The 23245-nt window shown below is 36.2% G+C and overlaps 1 protein-coding gene and 1 non-coding gene across 2 annotated transcripts in view; both read right to left on the reverse strand.

The window, feature by feature from the left end:
* The window catches only part of ADAMTS19 (ADAM metallopeptidase with thrombospondin type 1 motif 19), a 446085-nt gene that overhangs the window by 6321 nt on the left and 416519 nt on the right, over positions 1 to 23245 (reverse strand). The window lies entirely within an intron of this gene.
* On the reverse strand, positions 6774 to 6849 carry TRNAA-GGC (transfer RNA alanine (anticodon GGC)). Its single transcript has one exon. It is a non-coding gene; the product is annotated as a tRNA-Ala (tRNA).

Below are 23245 nucleotides of genomic sequence, written 5' to 3' on the forward strand. Positions count from 1 at the left end.
CCTGGGCCTGATGGCTTCACAAGTGAATTCTATCAAATATTCAAAGAAGAACTAACTCCTATCATTCTCAAGCTATTTCAAAAAATTCAAGAGGAAGGAAGACTTCTAAGCTCCTTTTATGAGGCAAGCATCAAGGCAAAGACAACACTAAGAAAGAAAATTATAGGCCAATATTTTTGATGAATATAGATGCTAAAATCCTCATCAAAATATTAGCAAACCAGATCCAACAATATATGAAAAAAAATCATACACCATGATCAAGTGGGATTTATTCTGGGGAGGCAAGGCTGGTATAATATTTGTAAATCAATCAATGTGATTCATCACATAAACAAAAGGAAGGAGAAAAACCACATGATAATTTCAATAGATGCAGAAAAAGCATTTGATAAAATCCAGCACCCATTCATGATCAAAACTCTCAGCAAAGTGGGAATACAGGGAATATACCTCAACATGATAAAAGCCATCTCTGATAAACCCACAGCCAACATCATACTCAATGGGCAAAAATTAAAAGTAATCCCTTTAAGATCAGGAACAAGGCAGGGGTGCCCCCTTTCACCACTCTTATTCAACATAGTCCTGGAAATCCTAGCCACAGCAATCAGACAAGAAGAAAAATAAAAGGCATTCAAGTTGGAAAAGAAGTAAAACTATCATTATTTGCAGATGATATGATATTGTATAAAGAAAACCCTAAAGTCTCAGTCAAAAAACTACTGGACCTTATAAATGAATTCAGCAAAGTGGCAGGATATGAAATTAATGCTTAGAAATCAGAGGCAATTTTATACACCAACAATGAACAGTCAGAAAGAGAAATTAAGGAAATAATCTCCTTCATTACTACAACCAAAAAAATAAAGTACCTAGGAGTAAATTTAACCAAGGAGAATAAAGATTTATACTTGGAAAATTATAAAACATTGATAAAAGAAATCAAGGAAGATACAAACAAGTGGAAGCATATACCATGCTCATGGTTAGGAAAAATAAACATCATTAAAATGTCTATATTACCCAAAGCAATTTATAAATTCAATGCAATACCAATTAAAATACCAATGACATACTTTAAAGATATAGATCACATATTCCAAAAATTTATATGGAACCAAAAGAGAACACAAAGAGCCTCAGCAATTTTAAAAAAGAAGAATAAAGTGGGAGGTTTCACACTTCCTGATATCAAGTTATACCTCAAGGCCATTGTACTCAAAACAGCCTGGTACTGGCATAAGAACAGGCATATAGATCAATGGAACCGAACAGAGAACCCAGAAATAAACCCACAGCTCTATGGACAACTGATATTTGACAAAGGAGGTAAGGGCATACAATGGAGTAAAGGCAGCCTCTTTAATAAATGGTGTTGGGAAAATTGGACAGCAACCTGCAAAAAAATGAAACTAGACCACCAACTTACACCATTCACAAAAATAAACTCAAAATGGATAAAAGACTTAAATGTAAGCTGTGAAACCATAAACATCTTAGAAGAAAACAGGCAGTAAGCTCTCTGACATCTCTTGCAGCAATATATAAAATATTTGCTGATTTTTCTCCATGGGCAAGTGAAATAAAATACAGGATAAACAAATGGGACTATATCAAAATAAAAAGCTTTTGCACAGCTAAAGACAATAAGAACAGAATAAAAAGACAAACTACACAATGGGAGAACATATTTGACAGTACATCTAATAAGGGCTTAATAACCAAAATTTATATAAAGAAGTTGTAAATCTCAACAGCAGGAAGACAAACAATCCAATCAAAAAATGGGCAAAAGAACAGAATAGACACTTTTTTAAAGAGGACATACAGATGGCCAATAGGCATATGAAAAAATGCTCAATATCACTAATCACTAGAGAAATGCAAATTAAAACCACAATGAGATATCACCTCACACCAGTCAGAATGGCGCTCATCAACAAAACAACACAGAATAAGTGCTGGCAAGGATGTGGAGAAAAGGGAACCCTCCTGCACTGCTGGTGGGAATGCAGACTGGTGCAGCCACTGTGAAAAACAGTATGAAGATTCCTCAAAAAATTAAAAATCGAATTGCCTTTTGACCCAGCTATCCCACTTTTAGGAATAAACCCTAAGAACACCTTAGAACTGTTCCAAAAGAAGAAATGCACCCTTATGTTTATGGCAGCATTGTTCACAATAGCAAAGATCTGGAAACAGCCCAAGTGTCCCTCAGAGGACGAGTGGATTAAAAAGCTTTGGTTACATATATACTATGGAATACTACTCAGCCATAAGAAATGATGACATCGGATCATTGACAATAGCATGGGTGGACCTTGATAACATTATATGGAGTGAAATAAGTAAATCAGAAAAAAACTATAAGAACTATATGAATCCATACATAGATGGTACATAAAAATGAGACTTCAGAGACATGGACAAAATTTGATGTTAATGGGGGGATGGGGGTAGGAAGGTGGTGAGGAAGGAGAGAGGGGGGGTGCGGGGATGAGAGGGGCACAAAGAAAACCAGATAGAAGGTGACAGAAGACAATTTGACTTTGTCTGAGGGGTATGCAACATAATCAAATATCAAAATAATCTGGAGATGTTTTCTCTGAACATATGTACCCTGATTTCTCAATGTCACTATATTAAAATTAATAAAAATATATATTAAATACAAAAAAAACCCCCAAAACTGAACATGAACCACAACATCCAGAGTTGATGCAAAATATGGGTTAGAAACTGATGCTCACACTTGGGGACAATGTTATCGGTGCCCTCCTGCTGTCCCTGGGCAGAGCTCTGGGCAACAAAGGACACAGGTGAGTAATGATGGAGAGAGAAAGTGGGAGAGTGACACTTGGAGTGAAAGAGAGTGACCAACATCAGACATGCACTTGGGCAGTTTTTAAAGTTCAATATCTAGTTTGAAAAAAGAAAAAAAGAACTTGATTTGCTATTTTTAAATTTAGTTGTTGATGCTCAAGAGCAAGCGCACGCCCAAGCTTGGAGCGGGATCCTTGCAGTCTGTCACTAACTCATCCACTCTGTCTGCTCTGGCCTTGAAATGTTTATCAAGAGTTTCAACATGGCTTATCAACCCGATGTGTTATTGAAATAACTGCTGTTTCTTGGCAGATGACACAACATCCAGTATCATGCTGATAAAAATATTTGATAATCTGCAGTCTGTGCTGCAGGCTGAGTTTGGAAACTACTGGTCAATAGTATGTGCTTTGTGTTCTGTGTTTAACATACGCCAATTTGTAACATTTCTTATTTTTGATTAATACCTTTTAATGTATCTAGTTTGTCTTTTCTAATAGATAGTAAATCTCTCGAAATTAGGCTCACTGTTATGCCACCTTCAGTAATAAAACTTACATATCGGGTTTGAAAGTAGCTTACTACTAATAATAGAATTTTATGTGCAGGCTATTACAGAAATCTACTTTACAGATACCTGATCTTGCAAAATTTTACTCTGCAAATATTTCTGCACAATAGCCTCTTTGTATCTAATGGATTCTTAGCTTTCTGGAGATAGCAGAGTAAGAATAACAACTGGAATGTTACCTCCCTTTAAGTCTGATTTTTTTTTCTTGACAATTTCTACAGGATCTGAATGTTTCCATTTCAGTTTAAGCTTTACTACAACTTAAAGTATTTTAAGAAGGAGTAACTGTTTGACATGGTCTATCTTCCTTGAAAGCATCTTAATACCACTCTATAAAATGGATATAATTCTATAATAAAAACATTATGCTTCTTAAAAAATATTTTCAAGAAAATTCAAAATAGTTAAACTAAAAATTTTCAAGGGGTTAAGTTAATACAGAAAATATCATTGTAGTATCTACTCTGAAAATTTATATAGATCTTGAGTGTAATCACGGTATTTGCCAAAAAAAAATTACAAAAGTTTTATAATAGATGAACTCATCTGATTAGTAGAGAAGGTTCTCAGTCATGTCATTGAAGTCCAGGAATCAGTCACAGGCTGGTCTTGATACTTTTAATTAATTTTATATCAATTCCAAAGGACATAAACAAACCAAAGTAAAATATTATTATTCAGAATTATGTTAGTTGCATTTCTTTTGCAAGTTAAATTTGGTAACTTGTATTTGGGAATAAACTGGAAATAAATAGTATCTAGGAAGTAATAAAAGTTCTAGAATTCACTTAACTAAAATAACTCCTTTTTGCCTTTGGAGAATATAGAATAAGCTTTCATAAAACATATGGAATTAAATAGGCTATTCGCCTTAGAATCTGATTCTCATTACAATACTTTAATAAAATATCAAGCTTTTACTAGTAATTAATTTCTTTATAAAATATATTTTGGTAAAAATTTTATCATAAATGTGTGAAAATGAACAGATATTTGAAATGGAAGAATTGAAATCCCAAGGAATCCTCTAAACTAGTTCTTACTTTATTATAGAAGCTACTACTAATTGAATATTTTCTCAAATCATATTACTATGATTAAAGATAAACATTAAAAAAAATTCCAAAATAATTCTGCCTCAAATTGAGGAGACCTGAGCTCTAATATCGTCTCTAGCAACTAAGTTACCTGGGGCTTATTTTTTTCTTTTTGGCAAGCAAGGAAGGCACTGGAGTAGATCATAGCTACAATAACAGGTCCAAATTCTTATGAAAGAAAAATTCCCACTATCTTATTATTAAAAGTTGCTGTAGTTTGGCAGTTTTTAAGTGGAGAAGTCGTATAACAGTAAAGACTCTAATTTCGTTATCTAATTATTCATTATACCACCCAACAATGGTGAAACAGAAATTCTGTTAAATGAATTCTCAAAATGTAATTTACTTGAATGTCTCAGACTATTCAATCATTTATTGGTTTTCCAAATACTTATTGATCACTCATTATGTTCAGGGTCCTGTGCAGAAAATAAAAACAGCAGAAATTATACTGTGAAGCTGGTACTTTAATCAATAAACTTTATTACAAAACACAATAATACAAAGTAGCCCTATAGACATCTACCAAAGGACAACATGTTAAAATGCCAACATCAATTTATCAGCAATGGGTAAACAAACACAGGGTATACCAGATAAATGGCCAGTGATCTTTTTTACAAGGCAAATTTCCTAAGAAGAGTATTTTAAAAAGAGAGAATTGGACTGCCTGACAAATATTCTTTTCCTCAGACAGTTTACCATTTGCCTTGAGGGACAATTTCATGAACAAGAAACCCTTAATTCTGAACCGCAAAAACAATCTTGATGTCCTGGCTTTACTTGGGTAAAAAGGAAATAGTAATCGTTAGAACTTTGAACAACTTAGAAAATTGCTCATATGATTTTGGAGTTAAAAACAGTATTTTAACAGAGACAACATGGCATAGGAAAGATAATGCTAGTCAACTCTTTTTCCCAAGAAAAAATGAGCCCCAACATCTTGGAAAATGAAGTTTGTTTTATTGACTTAGTGATATTCATCATTTCAATCTATCTGAGAAAAATATGACCTTCCCTACACTTGGGTATACATGAGTAATATTTTTAGATAATATTGTTATGAATTTCTTTTAGAATAAATCTTTCTTTGACCTGAGACAGTAGTGACAATTTCAAAGACTATATTAAATTATGTCTATACTGTAGCTTGCATGTCAAACACTAAACATGATAAGGAAAACTTTCTCAGTAATTTAAACAGTTTTGACTATTAAAAGATTAGAGAAATAATTTAGTAAATGAGAAGAACCATGAATCCAAATGGTAGCTAATCAATAAGAAAAAGTCTTTTCCTCTTTTAAAATGAGGTATACATTATAGAACCTTATAATTATGTGCATTATCTAAAACTTTATTTTCCTCTGGCATTCTCTCTCCTGACTTTGCTTTACCTAAAAAAATCTCATCTAAGCAAACAAAAAGGGAACTATCTGGGGACATGCAAGCAATGTCCAAGTTAGAGGAAGAATACAGTAGACCAGATGTTCATAGTTTTTTTAAAATGTTTAACTCAGATGTTTATAGTTTTCTAAAAATGGCCAGGGATGATCTGATGATAGATATAGATGTGAACTCTTTGGAAAGTTTTACTGACTAAGTTAGATGGAAGCCCTGAGTGGGCAGGGCTTGCCAGTACCAGTCAAGACAGCTCAAGATGCCAGAATGACTTGGCAAATTTATAGATTGGCCTAAATGCAAACAAATGAGGGGAAATAAAAAAAAAGTAGAAAAAAAACCCCACACTAAAACATTCTTAACAAATTCTTAACTGTGGCATCATCAAAGAAAAAAAGGGATGAAATGAACTCTAAATGGCTATGATGTCCATGTAATGGACAAGTCAAACTGTGGAATCCTTTCTTTCATCATGAAGGATGGAGAGGTGGCGAGGCACTGCCCAAAGGGCAAACTGAAAAAAAACAACAACCAACCATGGAAATTTTATTCCTGACATAGCATTATTATTATTATTATTATTATTATTATTATTATTTTTGTATTTTTCTGAAGTTGGAAACGGGGAGACAGTCAGAAAGACTCCCGCATGCGCCCGACCGGGATCCACCTGGCATGCCCACCAGGGGATGATGCTCTGCTCATCTGGGGCGTTGCTCTGTTGCAACCAGAGTCATTCTAGCGCCTGAGGCAGAGGCCACAGAGCCATCCTTAGCTCCCGGGCCAACTTTGCTCCAATGGAGCCTTGGCTGCAGGAGGGGAAGAGACAGAGAGGAAGGAGAGGGGGAGGGGTGGAGAAGCAGATGGGCACTTCTCCTGTGTGCCCTGGCTGGGAATCGAACCCAGGACTCCTGCATGCCAGGCAGATGCTCTACCACTGAGCCAACCAGCCAGGGCCCTGACATAGCATTATTTATGGCATTAACAGACAGCGTTGCAATCTTCATATAATCTTTAGGAAATACATAAACACCTTATAGAAGGAGTTCCAGGAAAAGCCGTTTACCCTGAGACATTTTATTAAAGGTTTCATTAAGTATCATATGTTCAAGGGCAGTGAGTGTGTACTGCCGATCAAATGGCCTGATCAAAGTATTTAAGTTTTTCTGTCTAATCTGATGCATTGATGATAATTAGGTCTTAATTAACACAACAGTATACATTTCCCCTTTTTATTAAATTTATTGAGGTAATACTGGTTAACAAAATTATACATGTTTTAGGTACACAATTCTACAACATCATCTATACACTGTACTGTGTGTTCACCACCTCAAGTTCGCAATTATAAAAGTTGTTGATGGATAAACTACTACACACACAATATGAGTATATTGTTGCTAAATATTCATTATTTTACATAGAAATATTCCTTTAATGATATATATTTTAGTGTTTATCAAAAATCTTCATCATTTAAAAATAATCTACATGTATTGTTTCTGATTGTTCCTATGAATACCACTATGCCTACTGACATAAATCCACTAAATCCTAGTGAATGATAGCAAGCACGCTCTGTAATATATTGACATGAGTGAAAACATGTTTAATTCAAAGAAAAAGAGCTACACAAGTACCAATAAATAGCCATCTGCAAATCTGTAAAGTGTCAAAATGAGGGAAGAGAATAGTCACCATGATTTTAGGAAGTTCTCAAGGTTTGTCACGGCACCACTTGAATCTACTTTTTGCAAGATATAAAATTTTTTTTTTTGTCATTGAAAATTCATGAATCATTAAGAAATTTTCCTAACGGCTCATGGTGTAATCTACCTAAGATCAAGTCTCTTTCAAATATACCAAAACACCATTGTCTTCTTGTTTAAGAAGTAATCCATGTACTTCCGGTCAACTTAATTTCACTCAAGAACCCTTTATAACTGAGATATCCATAAATATCTCCAACTACTTTCCTATTTAGAGAGGAGACACTATTCTTTCTACTGATCTCTGATTCTTATAGCGCTTCTGTGCTCTGTGGGTTCTGAGATCAAGTAGATTTGTCCCATGTATGTGATTTTGAACATGGCGCTAAAGACGACTCCCACATCTAGTCTTTAGTATTGGGATACTACAGTCAAACACCAAACTTTTAAATTATTGGTTAAATGAGTTTCTACATGTCAGAAAAGTAACATAGACACTGTTTTGGTGTTAGGTATTTGCTACTCTGAATATTAAGATAACTTAGTTTGGGGAACGAATGGGGACATGATGATATAATAAATTTGAGACTTAAATTTGATTATTTAGGTTAAATAATCAACTGGTTTGCCAGTGTATTTGTTAAATCTAATGTTACAGTGTAAAACTCTTCAAGCTGTAAATCCTGTAAAATGTCCTCTCAACCATTACAAACCAAAGAGTTAGAAAACCTAATAGTAAAACTACATAGCCCTATAAGGTATTTATTTGGAGTTTTGCTGGTTAACAAACATAACTAAAGTAACACTGATCTGCTTTTGAATTTCTTAAACCAACCAATTCAGTGTATTTAGGGGTTAAAAATAATAATTCTCACACTTGGCCAGCACAGAGATTACCCGAGATTCCTTCCTTCTGGACTGGGCCAAAGATATATATTTTGGAGAGAATGTGTCTTCTCCAGGCCAACGGCAAAGGAAGGCTCTGTAATGCTGAACTGGGTTCCAGTTGGCCTTGGGAAGAAACAGGAATTCCTAAATTAAGAGAAAATTGTCACTGGCAAAAAGAGTTCAAATGATTTTTTTCTACCAATATAAGATACATTCTTATAGAACATGATAAAAATCTGTAATGATAAGTGTCAATCTATAACAAAATTAACAGCATTGACTTGAATAATTTGTCTTTGGGAATAAATGAATTATTCCAAAGTGGTTTTAACAAGAGTGAAGTAGCATTCACAGTGGAGAATGGATCTCATAAGGAAACTAAATGATGATTTCTACTGGAAATTATTAGTGCAGCATTCCTATTCATTTAGGTATATGTTTGGCAGTTCCATCTTTCAACTTTTTAATAAAGTAAGTGTGAAACAAACACATTAAGGAACAAAAGTTAGGTTTGTTTTTTAAGATTGGATATTTATTTTGGTCAGTGTTTCTGCATCTTTTTAAAGGAGTTCATCTGCCTTATTTAACACATGAGTATTTGGGATTGAATCTATTCCTAGAGGTCAGGTATTTGAGAATTTTTCTTTTTCTTTTTTATGTATTTGTTTAATTAATTCATCATTTGGTTCTACAGCTCAAACTATTTTTGTTTCTTTAATGAAAACATTTGCATATAGTTACAGCAAGTCAAGAAAATGTGTGTGGCAAAATCAAGTAGATTACTTATAAATGATTAGCAGAGAACTAAATATGTTATGAAAAGATTGTCAAAATAACAAAAAAATAATTTTTTTTATATCAAAGTACACATTGATCACCATATTGATGGAAAAAAAAGATGTTCTTTATCAAGAAGCAATTAATAAATACAAAGTTTTGGGCACATATGCAATTCACCCAGTGCTCAGATGATCAATCCCAGGGTGTTGCAGAGGTAAAAAAAAAGATAATCAAGACATTTCTATTTTATCACCGTCCTTCCAGTGAAACATCTTCCCACCAGAGAGAACTGTTGGGATGACAGTGGTTGAATTTCTTTTTCGAATAACATACTTTCCAGGTACAGTCTAACAATTCCAGGTCAAAAATAGACCAAATTCTTCTGAGGCCATGTTGGAGAAGTGTGTATTTTTGTTCTGTATTGATAAATAAAGTTGATTTAAAATAGCACAGGGAGTGTTACATAGCTACCTTTAACTTATTCCAACCTGAAATAAATACTGTGTTTGCCAGTTCACAGAGAACATTCTTCAGTGTGCTTTGCTTCCATCCAGTACTTTCCTTCCCGGAAAGATAACAGCTGTCTAACCTGGCGATAGGTGTTTCAGCCAAACGGACCCACAAGGCTGCACAGGGCATCTTCCAGCTGCTTTGAAGCTCAGTGTTAGCATCTTCTTGGCTTAAACAGCATGCTCTTCAAATAAGGGTGGATTTACATTCTTTTTAAAATCAAATTTTTTCTTTCTTTCTTTTTTTTTTTTTTTTTTTTTTGTATTTTTCTGAAGCTGGAAACGGGGAGAGACAGTCAGACAGACTCCCGCATGCACCTGACCGGGATCCACCTGGCATGCCCACCAGGGGCGATGCTCTGCCCACCAGGGGGCGATGCTCTGCCCCTCCGGGGAGTCGCTCTGTCACGACCAGAGCCACTCTAGCACCTGGGGCAGAGGCCAAGGAGCCATCCCCAGCGCCCGGGCCATCTTTGCTCCAATGGAGCCTTGGCTGCGGGAGGGGAAGAGAGAGACAGAGAGGAAGGAGAGGGGGATGAGTGGAGAAGCAGATGGGCGCTTCTCCTGTGTGCCCTGGCCGGGAATCGAACCCAGGACTTCTGCACGCCAGGCCAATGCTCTACCACTGAGCCAACCGGCCAGGGCAAAATCCAATTTTTATGTAGTTTGATTTCTTCATACAGGAAAATGTCAGGAGAGTCATGTGTTTACATAAAAATTATATTGGTTAGCTTAATTTTTCTGGAGAAAAATAAGGTAGTTACTAATTATGAAGGAAAATATAGTTGTTATATAGATATGGTTGTTACAGAACTAGATTCTGAAAAATAAAATGGATCCGAAGAGATACAGTGCTTCGATGTATCATACATTTTTGTTTACTTGGTGACAAAATTTAGCAGTCATTTTTTCAATAAATATCCTGACATGTAGTGCAATGTTCTAGTCACTCAATTTTGTGAGAAGGGTGAAGGGGTGAAGACATTCTTAATGAAACAGCAACCATATAAGGCAATAAATAACTAATTGAGAAAAAGTAATGTAGTCAATAAGTGAAAACAAATTCTGCCATCAATTGGGGAAGCCCTTTGAAAAACTGGGCACGGGAGCTGGTCCTTGAGGACTTGGCTAGCTAGAAGAGACATGCTCCAGGCAAAGAGAAATGTATAAAGACATGAAAATTGTAGAAGTACACTGCTCATGCCTGAGCTTAGTGGACTAAATTAATGAAAATACTGAGACCATTTTCAATAGGTTGGTTAAGGACAAGAATATGGAAAGCTTTGAATGCCAGAGTGAGTATCTGGTAGATGACAGTACAGCTATGGGGAATTCTGCAGAAGTATTGGGCTAAGGAATAGAGTGAGGAAGTCACCCCTGGGAGTGGATGGGTGTAAAAGAGGAGAAGTGGGAAGGTTAAGGGAGCACATTAGAAATTGTTACTCTAGTCCTAGTGAAAAAATAAGGATGCTAGTATTATATTAGAAATAAATAGCAATTGACAATTAGAAAAGATGTGATTACGTATGTGTGTGTGTGTGTGTGTGTGTGTGTGTGTGTGTGTGTGTGTGTGTATTACTTGGCTGTAAAACAACAACAAAAACAATGACACCTTACCATCTGCAAAAACATGGATGGACCTAGCGAGTATTGTGCTAAGTGAAATAAGTCAGAAAAATACAAGTACCATATGATTTCACTTATATGTGAAATCTAAGGAATAAAATAAATGAACAAACAAAACAGAAACAAGCTCACAGATACAAAGGACATTTTGATCGTTGCCAGATGGGAAGCAGTTGGGAAAATGGGTGAAAAGGGGGAAAGGATTAAAAAGTACCAGTTGGTAATTATAGAATAGTCACAGGGATGTAAAGTACAACATAGGTAATACAGTGAATAATATTGTAATAACCATGTATGATGCCAGGTGGGTACTAGATTAATTGAGGTGATCACTTTGTAAGTTACCATATTTCCCCATGTATAAGACTCTCCCATATATAAGATGCACCTTAATTTTAGGGCCCAAATTTGGAAAAAAAATTGCATCAAGTTATTGAACTCAAGTTTTATTCATCATAAAATTCATACAACTTCTCATTACTGTCAAAACTCCCATCCATTAGCTTGTCCCAATCTGTGTTTGATGATGAATCACTGTTTTCATATATTGCTTCGTCCTCAATTCCATCTATGACATTTGAAATGCCACACCCACTGTATAAGACGCACCCAGTTTTTGGACCCCAAATTTTTTGAAAAAGGGTGCATCTTATACATGGGGAAATATGGTATATACATGTCTAATCACTCTGTTGTACACTAGAAACTAATATAATATTGAACATCACCTGTAATTGAAAAAAAAAATAGCAACAGAGGCAAACCCTCCTAGTATAGAAGAATAAAGGCCAAGACTAGCTTCCAGCTTGTGTAAAGGGGAAGATGAAATTGACATTTTTTTCAGAAAAGGAAAATGGGGAGTGAAACATGGTTTGAAAAAACAAAATAAGAAATTTTCTTTTAAATATTCCAAATTTGAGGAACAGTTGGAATGCCAATGGCACAGTCCTAAGGAAGCTGAAGTTTAATATCTGAGAATAAAAATATAGGATTCTCTAATTCTCTCTGACTCCATCCTCATCTCATTGAATGTTCTTAAAGTGCTTTCTTCTTGTTTCCCTGCTCCTTTGAATTTTCCTCCTGTTCCTTTGAATACTCCTTTCTCAGTTTTTTTTAGCAGTTGTGTTTTGTCTCAATGTCTGAAGTTTCTTCAGGCTACATCTCATCTTCTCTAGCCACTTCCCCTCCTCAGGGATACTTACACTTTAAAAATTTAAACACCATCTAATCGGGGGACCCCTTTGTAAAGTACATAATTGTTTAACCAATGTGCTGTACACCTAAAACTAATACAAAATGATATTGAATGTAAACTGTAATTGAAAAATAAAAACTTAAAAGACACATGCATTCAGCAGGAAAGGTTAGGGAGAAAAAGTTATTGCAGGAATAAAGAAGAGAAGAGAATATTAATTTTTACCCCATTGTATGTTTTTGCTTTCTTTGTCAAATAGTAATCGAATGTAAAGGCATGGGTTTCTTTCTGGGTTCTCTATTGTGTTCCATTGATCTCTATGCCTGTTTTTTTGCCAGTGCCATGCTGTTTTGATTGCTATGACCTTGCAGTGTCGTTTGATACCAGGTAGTGTGATTCCTCCAACTTTTCTTTCTCAAGATTGTTATTGCTATTTGGGCTCTCTTGTGGTTCCATATAAATTTTTGAAATATTTTTTTCTATTCCTCTGAAATATGCCATTGGTTTCTTCATAGGAATTGTGTTAAATCTATAAATTGCTTTGAGTCATATGGACATTGTAATGATGTTAATTCTTCTAATCTATGAACATGGTATATGCTATGTATCTTCAGTTTATTTCTTCTGTGTCTTATAATTTTCTGAGTACAGGTCTTTTACAACTTTGATTTAATTTATTCCTAGTATTTTACTCTTTTTTGAAGCAATTGTGAATGAGATTGTTTTCTTAGTTTCCTTTCTGACAGTTAATTATTGGTGAATAAGAATGCAACTGATTTAATATTTATTTTGTATCCTGCTACTTTCCTGAATTCATTTATCAATTCCCATAATTTTTTGGTGGAATCTTTAGGGTTCTCTATATTCACTTATCTGCAAATAATGATAGCTTTACTTTTTCCTTTCCCATTTGGATTCCTTTTATTTCTTCTTGTTGTCTGATGAGTTGGCTAGGTCTTCCAGTATAATGTTGAATAAGAGTGGTAGACATCCCTGTTTTGTTCCTGCTCTTAAGGGAAACACTTTTTTTTTAAAATAAATTTTTAATAATGTTAATGGGATGACATTAATAAATCAGGGTACATATATTCAAAGAAAACATGTCTAGGTTATCTTGTCATTAAATTATGTTGCATACCCCTCGCCCATAGTCAGATTGTCCTCCGTCACCCTCTATCTAGTTTTCTCTGTGCCCCACCCCTCCCCCTAACTCTCTCCCTCCTTCCCTCCTGCGTCCTCCCTCCCCCGACCCCTGGTAACCAACACACTCTTGTCCATGTCTCTTAGTCTTGTTTTTATGTTCCACCAATGTATGGAATCATGTAGTTCTTGTTTTTTTCTGATTTACTTATTTCACTCCGTATAATGTTGTCAAGATCCCACCATTTTGCTGTAAATGATCTGATGTCATCATTTCTTATGGCTGAGTAGTATTCCATAGTGTATATGTGCCACATCTTCTTTATCCAGTCTTCTATTGAAGGGCTTTTTGGTTGTTTCCATGTCTTGGCCACTGTGAACAGTGCTGCAATGAACATGGGGCTACATGTGTCTTTACTTATCAATGTTTCTGAGGTTTTGGGGTATATACCCAGTAGAGGGATTGCTGGGTCATAAGGTAGTTCTATTTTCAGTTTTTTGAGGAACCACCATACTTTCCTCCATAATGGTGGTATTACTTTACAGTCCCACCAACAATGGATGAGAGTTCCCTTTTCTCCGCAGCCTCTCCAACATTTGCTATTACCCGTCTTGTTGGTAATAGCTAATCTAACAGGGGTGAGGTGGTATCTCATTGTAGTTTTGATTTGCATTTCTCTAATAACTAATGAAGCTGAGCATCTTTTCATATATCTGTTGGCCATTTGTATTTCTTCCTGGGAGAAGAGTCTGTTCATGTTCTCTTCCTATTTTTTTATTGGATTGTTTGTATGTTCGTTGTTGAGTTTTATGAGTTCTTTGTAAATTTTGGATATTAGGCCCTTATCTGAGCTGTTGTTTGAAAATAACATTTCCCATTTAGTTGGCTGTCTGTTTATTTTGATATTAGTTTCCCTTGCTGAGCAAAAACTTTTTATTCTGATATAGTCCCATTCATTTATCTTTGCCTTCACTTCTCTTGCCATTGGAGTCAAGTACATAAAATGTTTTTTAAAACCCAGGTCCATGAGTTTAGTACCTATGTCTTCTTCTATCTGCTTTATTGTTTCAGGTCTTATATTTAGGTCTTTGATCCATTTTGAATTAATTTTAGTACACGGGGACAGGCTGTAGTCGAGTTTCATTCTTTTGCATGTGGCTTTCCAGTTTTTCCAACACCATTTGTTGAAGAGGCTTTCTTTTCTCCATTGTGTGTTGTTGGCCCCTTTATCAAAGATTATTTGACCATATATATGTGGTTTTATTTCTGGGCTTTCTATTCTGTTCCATTGGTCTGAGTGTCTATTTTTCTGCCAATACCATGCTGTTTTGATTATCGTGGCCCTATAATATAGTTTGAAGTCAGGTATTGTAATGCCCCCAGCTTCATTCTTTTTCCTTAGGATTGCTTTGGCTATTCGGGGTTTTTTTATAGTTCCATATAAATCTGATGATTTTTTGTTCCATTTCTTTAAAAAATGTCATAGGAATTTTGATGGGAATTGCATTAAATTTATATATTGCTTTGGGTAATATGGCCAGTTTAATTATATTTATTCTTCCTATCCAAGAACAAGGAATATTTTTCCATCTCATTGTGTCTTTTTCTATTTCTCTTAACAATGCCTTGTAGTTTTCATTATATAAGTCCTTTACATTCTTCGTTATGTTTATTCCTAGGTATTTTATTTTTTTGGTTGCAATCGTGAAGGGGATTATTTTTTTTGAGTTCATTTTCTAATATTTCATTGTTGGCATATAGAAAGGCTATGGACTTTTGTATGTTAATTTTGTATCCTGAGACCTTACTGTATTGGTTTATTGTTTCTAGTAATCTTTTTGTGGAGTCCTTCGGGTTTTCGATGTATAGGATCATATCATGTACAAAAAGTGATACCTTTACTTCTTCTTTTCTGATATGGATGCCTTTTATTTCTTTGTCTTGTCTGATTGCTCTGGCCAGAACTTCTAGCACCACGTTAAATAAGAGTGGAGAGAGTGGACAACCCTGTCTTGTTCCTGATTTAAGGGGGAAAGTCCTCAGTTTTATGCCATTTAATATAATGTTGGCTGTTGGTTTATCATATATGGCCTTTATCATGTTGAGATATTTTCCTTCTATACCCATTTTGTTGAGAGTCTTAAACATAAAATTGTGTTGTATTTTATCAAAAGCCTTTTCTGCATCTATTGATAAGATCATGTGGTTTTTGTTCTTTGTTTTGTTGATATGGTGTATTACGTTAACCGTTTTACGTATGTTGAACCATCCTTGAGATTCTGGGATGAATCCCACTTGATCATGATGTATTATTTTTTTAATATGTTGTTGTATTCGATTTGCCAGTATTTTGTTTAGTATTTTAGCATCCATATTCATTAGAGATATTGGTCTGTAGTTTTCTTTCTTTGTGCCATCCTTGCCAGGTTTTGGTATGTGGGTTATGTTGGCCTCATAAAATGTGTTTGGAAGTATTGCTTCTTCTTCAATTTTTTGGAAGACTTTGAGTAGAATAGGAACCAGGTCTTCTTTGAATGTTTGATACAATTCAGTAGTATAACCGTCTGGGCCTGGACTTTTATTTTTGGGGAGGTTTTTAATAGTTTTTTCTATTTCCTCCCTGCTAATTGGTCTGTTTAGGCTTTCTGCTCTTCATGACTCAGTCTAGGAAGATTGTATTGTTCTAGGAATTTATCCATTTCTTCTATATTGTTGTATTTGATGGCATATAGTTTTTCATAGTATTCTACAATAATTCCTTGTATATCTATGATGTCTGTGGTGATCTCTCCTCTTTCATTTTGGATTTTATTTATTTGAGTCCTGTGCGTTTTTTCCTTGGTGAGTCTTGCCAAGGGTTTGTCAATTTTGTTGATCGTTTCAAAGAACCAGCTCCTTGTTTTATTGATTTTTTCTATAGTTTTTCTGTTCTCTATTTCATTTATTTCTGCTCTGATTTTTATTATCTCCTTTCTTCGGCTGGTTTTGGTTTGTCTTTGTTCTTCTTTTTCTAGTTCCTTAAGGTGTGAAGTTAAGTGGTTTACTTGGGTTCTCTCTTGTTTGTTCATATAGGCCTGAAGTGACATGAACTTTCCTCTTATTACAGCTTTTGCTGCATCCCAGAGATTCTGATATGTCGTACTGTCATTTTCATTTGTCTGTATATATCTTTTGATCTCTGCGCTTATTTCTTCTTTGACCCATTCATTTTTTAGAAGTATGTTGTTTAGTTTCCACATATTTGTGGGTTTTTCCCCCTCTTTTTTGCAGTTGAATTCTAGTTTCAAGGCTTTATGATCAGAGAATATGCTTGGTACAATTTCAATTTTTCTAAATTTGCTGATATTGTCTTTGTGGCCCAGCATATGGTCAATTCTTGAGAATGTTCCATATACACTAGAGAAAAATGTATACTCTGTCGCTTTGGGATGAAGTGTCCTGTAGATGCCTATCATATCCAGGTGTTCTAGTGTTTTGTTTAAGGCCAATATATCTTTATTGATTCTCTGTTTGGATGACCTATCTAGAGCCATCAGCGATGTATTGAGGTCTCCAAGTATGATTGTATTTTTGTCAGTTTTTGTTTTAAGGTCAATAAGTAGCTGTCTTATATATTTTGGTGCTCCTTGGTTTGGTGCATATATATTAAGGATTGTTATGTCTTCTTGATTCAGTGTCCCCTTAGTCATTATGAAATGACCATTTTTGTCTCTGAGTACTTTTTCTGTCTTGTAGTCAGCATTATTAGATATGAGTATTGCTACACCTGCTTTTTTTTGGGTGTTGTTTGCTTGGAGTATTGTTTTCCAGCCTTTCACTTTGAATTTTTTTTATCCTTGTTGCTTAGATGTGTTTCTTGTAGGCAGCATATGGTTGGATTTTCTTTTTTAATCCATTCTGCTACTCTGTGTCTTTTTATTGGTAAGTTTAATCCATTTACATTTAGTGTAATTATTGACACTTGTGGGTTCCCTATTGCCATTTTATAAATTGCTTTCTGTTAGTTTTGTATCTTGTTTGATTCTTCTCTTTTGTTTTTCTATCATTTGTTTTTGTTTGTTTGTATTCCATACTTCCTCTGTTGCTACCTTTTTTAAGTCAAGTGTTTTTATGGTGGGTTTTTCCAGGGTGGTTATCATTAAGTAATGAAAAGGGTACCTACCATATTCATTGTAGTACCCTATCTTAAGAGTATTTCTGCACTTCATCGTCCTTTGCTACTGTTAATCTCCATCCTCTCCCCCCTTTTTTTCTTTTGTTGTCACAGTTTAAATTTGGTTTTATTGTGTTCTTGGTGGAGCTGTTACTTGTGGTTTTGTTTTGTTTTGTTCTTTGAATCTGGTTGGAAAACCCCCTTTAGTATTTCCTGGAGTGGGGGCTTTCTGATGATAAATTCTCTCATCTTTTCTGTATTTGTGAATGTTTTTATATCTCCTTTGTACTTCAAGGATAGCTTTGATGGGTATAGAATTCTTGGCTGAAAGTTCCTCTCTTTCAGGGTTTTAAATATTGGGGTCCACTCTCTTCTTGCTTGTAGAGTTTCTGCTGAGAAATCTGATGATAATCTAATAGGCCTTCCTTTATATGATGTACTCTTCTTTTCCCTGGCTGCCTTGAGAATTTTTTATTTGTCATTGGTTTGTGTCATCTTCATTATGATGTGCCTTGGAGTTGGTTTGTTGTGGTTAAGAAAACTCGGTGTTCTGTTTGCTTCTTGGATTTGAGGCTTTAGTTCTTTCCACAGGCTTGGGAAGTTCTTGTCTATTATTTGTTTGAGTATATTCTCCATTCCATTTTCTTTCTCTTCTCCTTCTGATATACCTATTATTCTTATGTTATTCTTTCTGATGGAGTCAGACAATTCCTGTAGGGCTTTCTCATTTTTTATTATTTTTGAGTCTCTTTCTTCTTCTCTCTGTTGTGCCTGAAGTTGCTTGTCTTCTATTTCACTAATCCTATCTTCTATCTGGGCTGTTCTATTAGCTAAGCTTGTTACCTCGTTTTTCAGCTCATAAATTGAGTTTTTCATTTCTGTTTGATTTGTTTTTATAGTTTCAATTTCCTTGGTAATATATTCTTTGTGATCATTGAGTTGTTTTCTGATCTCCCTAAATTGCCTTTCTGTGTTTTCTTGTATATCTCTGAGTATTTTTAAGATTTCTATTTTAAATTCTCTGTCATTTAGCTCCAAGGTTTCCAATATGTTAAATCTTTTCTCCATAGATTTTTCCACATCTATTTGTGTTACCTCTCTATCTTTTGTATCCATAATATTCAATTTTCTTTTTCTTATTGGCATCTGAGGGTGGTCTTGTTGATAGCACTAATTAGAATTAATAAAGAATAAAAAATTAAAAAAAAATTAAAAAAAAAGGAAAACACCCCACAAAAAAAAACAGTAATAATTTATTATTTCCCCCTTTTTTTCTTTCTTCTCTTCCCCTCCTCTCCCCTCCTCAGGGAAATCTCGTGATGACCTGTGAATTATATTATGCTAAATGGAACAAAAACTGCCTATAAAGGAGGGCCTGATTTGGGGTGAAGAGTTCAAGGGGCAAAAAAGGGAGTAGGGACCTACTAACTGCAAAAAAAAAAAAAGGAGAAAATCTTAGATAAGCAGAAAATGATTTGCTTGTAAGTGATGGTCAACTAAGAGATATAATGAGAGGGATAAGAGGAAAACAGAAAAAAGGAGAAAAAAGATAATAATTAAAGAAGAGAAAAAAGTAAAAATAATAAGTAAAAATCTGTTGTATTAAGTGGAGCGAAGACTAAATACAATGGAGACCTTGGGTTGGGAGGAATGCTAGTGAGTTAAAAAGAAACGTAAAAGGTACCCAAAATGCCACAAAAACAAACAAAAGAAAACCAAAAACAAAAGCAAAAGAAAGAAAGGAAAAAAAAACCACAAAAAACTTGAGTCCCAAATTAAATAATTTGTTCATGATTGGGGATTGAATGGGAGGAAAAGTAAAAGGAGAAAAGAAGAAACAAATAGAAAGGAAAAAATAAGAAAAAGAGAAAAATGAAGGAAGAAAAAAAGGAAAAGAAAAAAAAACCAAAAGGGGAGAGAGTGAGAGTTAAGGGTTTTGGAGTGTAACCCTAAAGGAGAGTAAGGATGAAGAAAAGAAATAAAATGTAACACTCATGGGTAGTGTAGTTCAAGAAAAGGGAAGCATAAGATGGGCAGAGAATAAAAGGACCAAGGTGGAGGAAATAGAAATAATAATAATTAAGGCAATAAGATAGAAGAAACAAACAACAACAACGAAAAATTAGTGGAACGAGTCATAAAGTCTGTGGATTTTTCTTGATTTTGAGAGGTTAACGTCTTCCTTTTTCTTTTCTCTCCCTCTTCCTGGTTGGTGACTCTGTACCCCAGGCTCTGCCCCTGTGTCACGCTTAGGTAGGGATTTGCAGTTGATGGGATTCTATGGCAATGTCATATAATTGTCTTTAGTCTCGCTGGTAGTCAGGGCTTGTTGGCATTTGCAGGGTCCAACAATGAGAGAGTTTGCTTTCCTGGAGTCTCTCTCCTAGTCTCCCCTTCCTGAATTAGCAGTTTGGTGATTCAGCTATGAGGCTGCCACTGCTTCTGCCTGGGGAGTAAGAGGCTCAAAGAGCTGGGAAATCCCCACTCTATCCCCACTCAGCACAAGGCTCTGGGTAAGGCTCTGGCAGTCAGAGCCTCCAGCGTAATCAGGTGGGGCTGGGAGATAATTGTTGTCAAGGTGACTGTTCAGCGCCTAGCATTCAGTTGGACCACTCAACCCAGGCGTTCCACACTTTGTAGCCTGTTTTGGCTGGGAAGAAGAGGCACTAGTTGTTGCTTGCTGTATAGATCTTTTTTTTTTTTTTTTTTTCATTTTTCTGAAGCTGGAAACAGGGAGAGACAGTCAGACAGACTCCCGCATGCGCCCGACCGGGATCCACCCGGCACGCCCAGCACAGGGCGACGCTCTGCCCACCAGGGGGCGATGCTCTGCCCATCCTGGGCATCGCCATGTTGCGACCAGAGCCACTCTAGCACCTGAGGCAGAGGCCACAGAGCCATCCCCAGTGCCCAGGCCATCTTTGCTCCAATGGAGCCTTGGCTGCAGGAGGGGAAGAGAGAGACAGAGAGGAAAGCGTGGCAGAGGGGTGGAGAAGCAAATGGGCGCTTCTCCTGTGTGCCCTGGCCAGGAATCGAACCCAGATCCTCCGCATGCTAGGCCTGTAGAGATCTTAATATCTGCCTAGTCCCTCTTGTTAGCATATATCCCTGAATATGGAGGCTCTGTCAATCAGAAGTTGCCCCGCCCCTTTAGCGAGAGGCACTAAAAAATATCACGCCTCTTGTCTTGGATCGCTGAACTGAGAGAGTTCTTATCAATTAGAGCCCCGTGGGTGCGCAGATTTCGTGGGTTAAGCTAATTTCATTGATTGGATCCGCAGCTGTGCTCCAGAAAGTATTTCAGGCTGCCCGCGCACCTCTCCCCCAATGCTTGGTTGTTAGCTTGAATGGCTGGGTGAGGTGCCCTGTCCACGGAGAGAATCTCCGGAATAGGGAAGACAGCCTTGGTGCCTCTCCCGCTCGTCTTGCTGCTGGTAGCTGGGGTGCACTGGGCACGCGGGAGAATGGGGCACTCTGGGTGTGCAGGTAAGTGGGGAGCTCTGGGTGCGTGGGCGAGTGGGATGTTCAGGGCATGTAAGCGAATGGGGTGCTCTAGGCACTCCGGTGGCTGGGGACTCTCACTCGCAGTGCGCGGGCCGCTGGGGACGCTGGTGGTGCAAGGGAGCTCGCTCTGCGACCGGAATGCGGCACGGGGCGCGCACGCGCGCGCTGTTTCTCACAGCACGCCGGCAGCTGCTCGCAGCGCCCAGGCTGCGGCTCCCCGAGTGGGCGGGAAGTTGCATGTGTGGGTTGACTCACCACAGGCGTACTCCCTCCTCGGCTTGAATGAACGTCCGTGCGGTAGTTAGCTTCCTCCACTCTCTCAGTTCTGACCCGTCTCTCAGATTCAAGTGATAACAGTCCTTTCGCTTTCAGTGTGTGTGGAACTCCGGAATGCTCCGAGGATAAATTTTACTGTTTCTAGTTGATAAATTTGTTGAGATTTTGGGGAGATCTGTCGGACGCGCTGCTCACGGTGCCATTTCTGTGACGTCACTCCGGGAAACACTTTTAGTTTTTGCCCACTGAGTATGATGTTGCCTGTGGGTTTGCCATATATGGCCCTCATTATGTTGAGGTATGTTTCCTTTATTCTCACTTTGCTGAGAGTTTTTCTCAAAGATCTGTGCGGATTTCATCAAATGCTTTTTCTGCATCTATTGATATATCATGTGTTTTTATCCTTCAGTTTGTTTATATGGTATATCATGTTTATTGATTTGCAGATATTGTATTAACCTTGCATCCTCACAAGAAATCCCACTTGACCATGGTGTATGATGATTTTAATGTATTGCTGGATCTAGTTTGCTAATATTTTATTGAGAATTTTTGTATCTGTGTTCATCAAGGATATTGGCCTATAATTTTCTTTCTTTATATTGTCTTTGTCTGGTTTTGGAATTAAGATGATGCTGGCCTTGTAAAATGAGCTTGGGAGTCTTCCCTCCTCTTGAATTTTTTGGAATAGTTTGAGATGGACAAGTTTAGTTTTTCTTTGAATGTTTGGTAAAATTCACCTGTGAAGCCATCCAATCCAGAACTTGTGTTTGTTGGGAATTTTTTGATTACTGCTTTGTTTTCACTAGCTGTAATTTTTCTACTCAGATTCTCTGATTTTTCCTGATTCAGTTTTAGAAAATTGTATGTTTCTTGGAATTTATCCATTTTTGTCCAGAATATCTATTTGTTCACATATTGTTATTCATAATATTTTCTTAAAATCATTTGTATATTTTTGGTTCAGTTGTTACTTCTCTTCTTTCAATTCTGATTTTATTTATTTGGGCTTCTTTTTTCTTGACGAGTCTGGTTAAAGGTTTGTCAATCTTGTTTATCTTCTCAAAGAATATGCTATTTATCTTATTGATCTTTTGATGTAAACATAGTCTATTCAATAAATGGTGTTGTGAAAATTGAATAGATAGATGCAAAAATAAATCTAGACCACCTTCTTAAATCATATACAAAAATAAATTCAAAATAGATTAAAGACTTAGATATTAGACTTGGAACCATAAAAATTCTAAGATAAAACATAGGCAGTAAAATTACAGACACTGCTTGTAGCAATATTTTTTTTTTTTGATATATCTCCTTGGGCAAAGTAAACAAAAGAAAACAAAGAAATAAACAGAACTATAGCAAACTGAAAATCTTTTCCACAGCAAAGGAAATGCATCTCACAAGGGGTTAATATCCAAAATTTATAAGAAATTTATAAAACTCAATACCCAAAGAATAATCCAATTTAAAAATGGGCAGAGGACCTGAATACCACTTCTCCAGAGAGGACCTAAGGATGGCCACTAGAATATGAAAACACACAATACAGATGTTCAACTTATCATC

The sequence above is a fragment of the Saccopteryx leptura genome, chromosome 6, assembly GCF_036850995.1.
Source record: "Saccopteryx leptura isolate mSacLep1 chromosome 6, mSacLep1_pri_phased_curated, whole genome shotgun sequence".
NCBI classification, from domain to species: domain Eukaryota; kingdom Metazoa; phylum Chordata; class Mammalia; order Chiroptera; family Emballonuridae; genus Saccopteryx; species Saccopteryx leptura.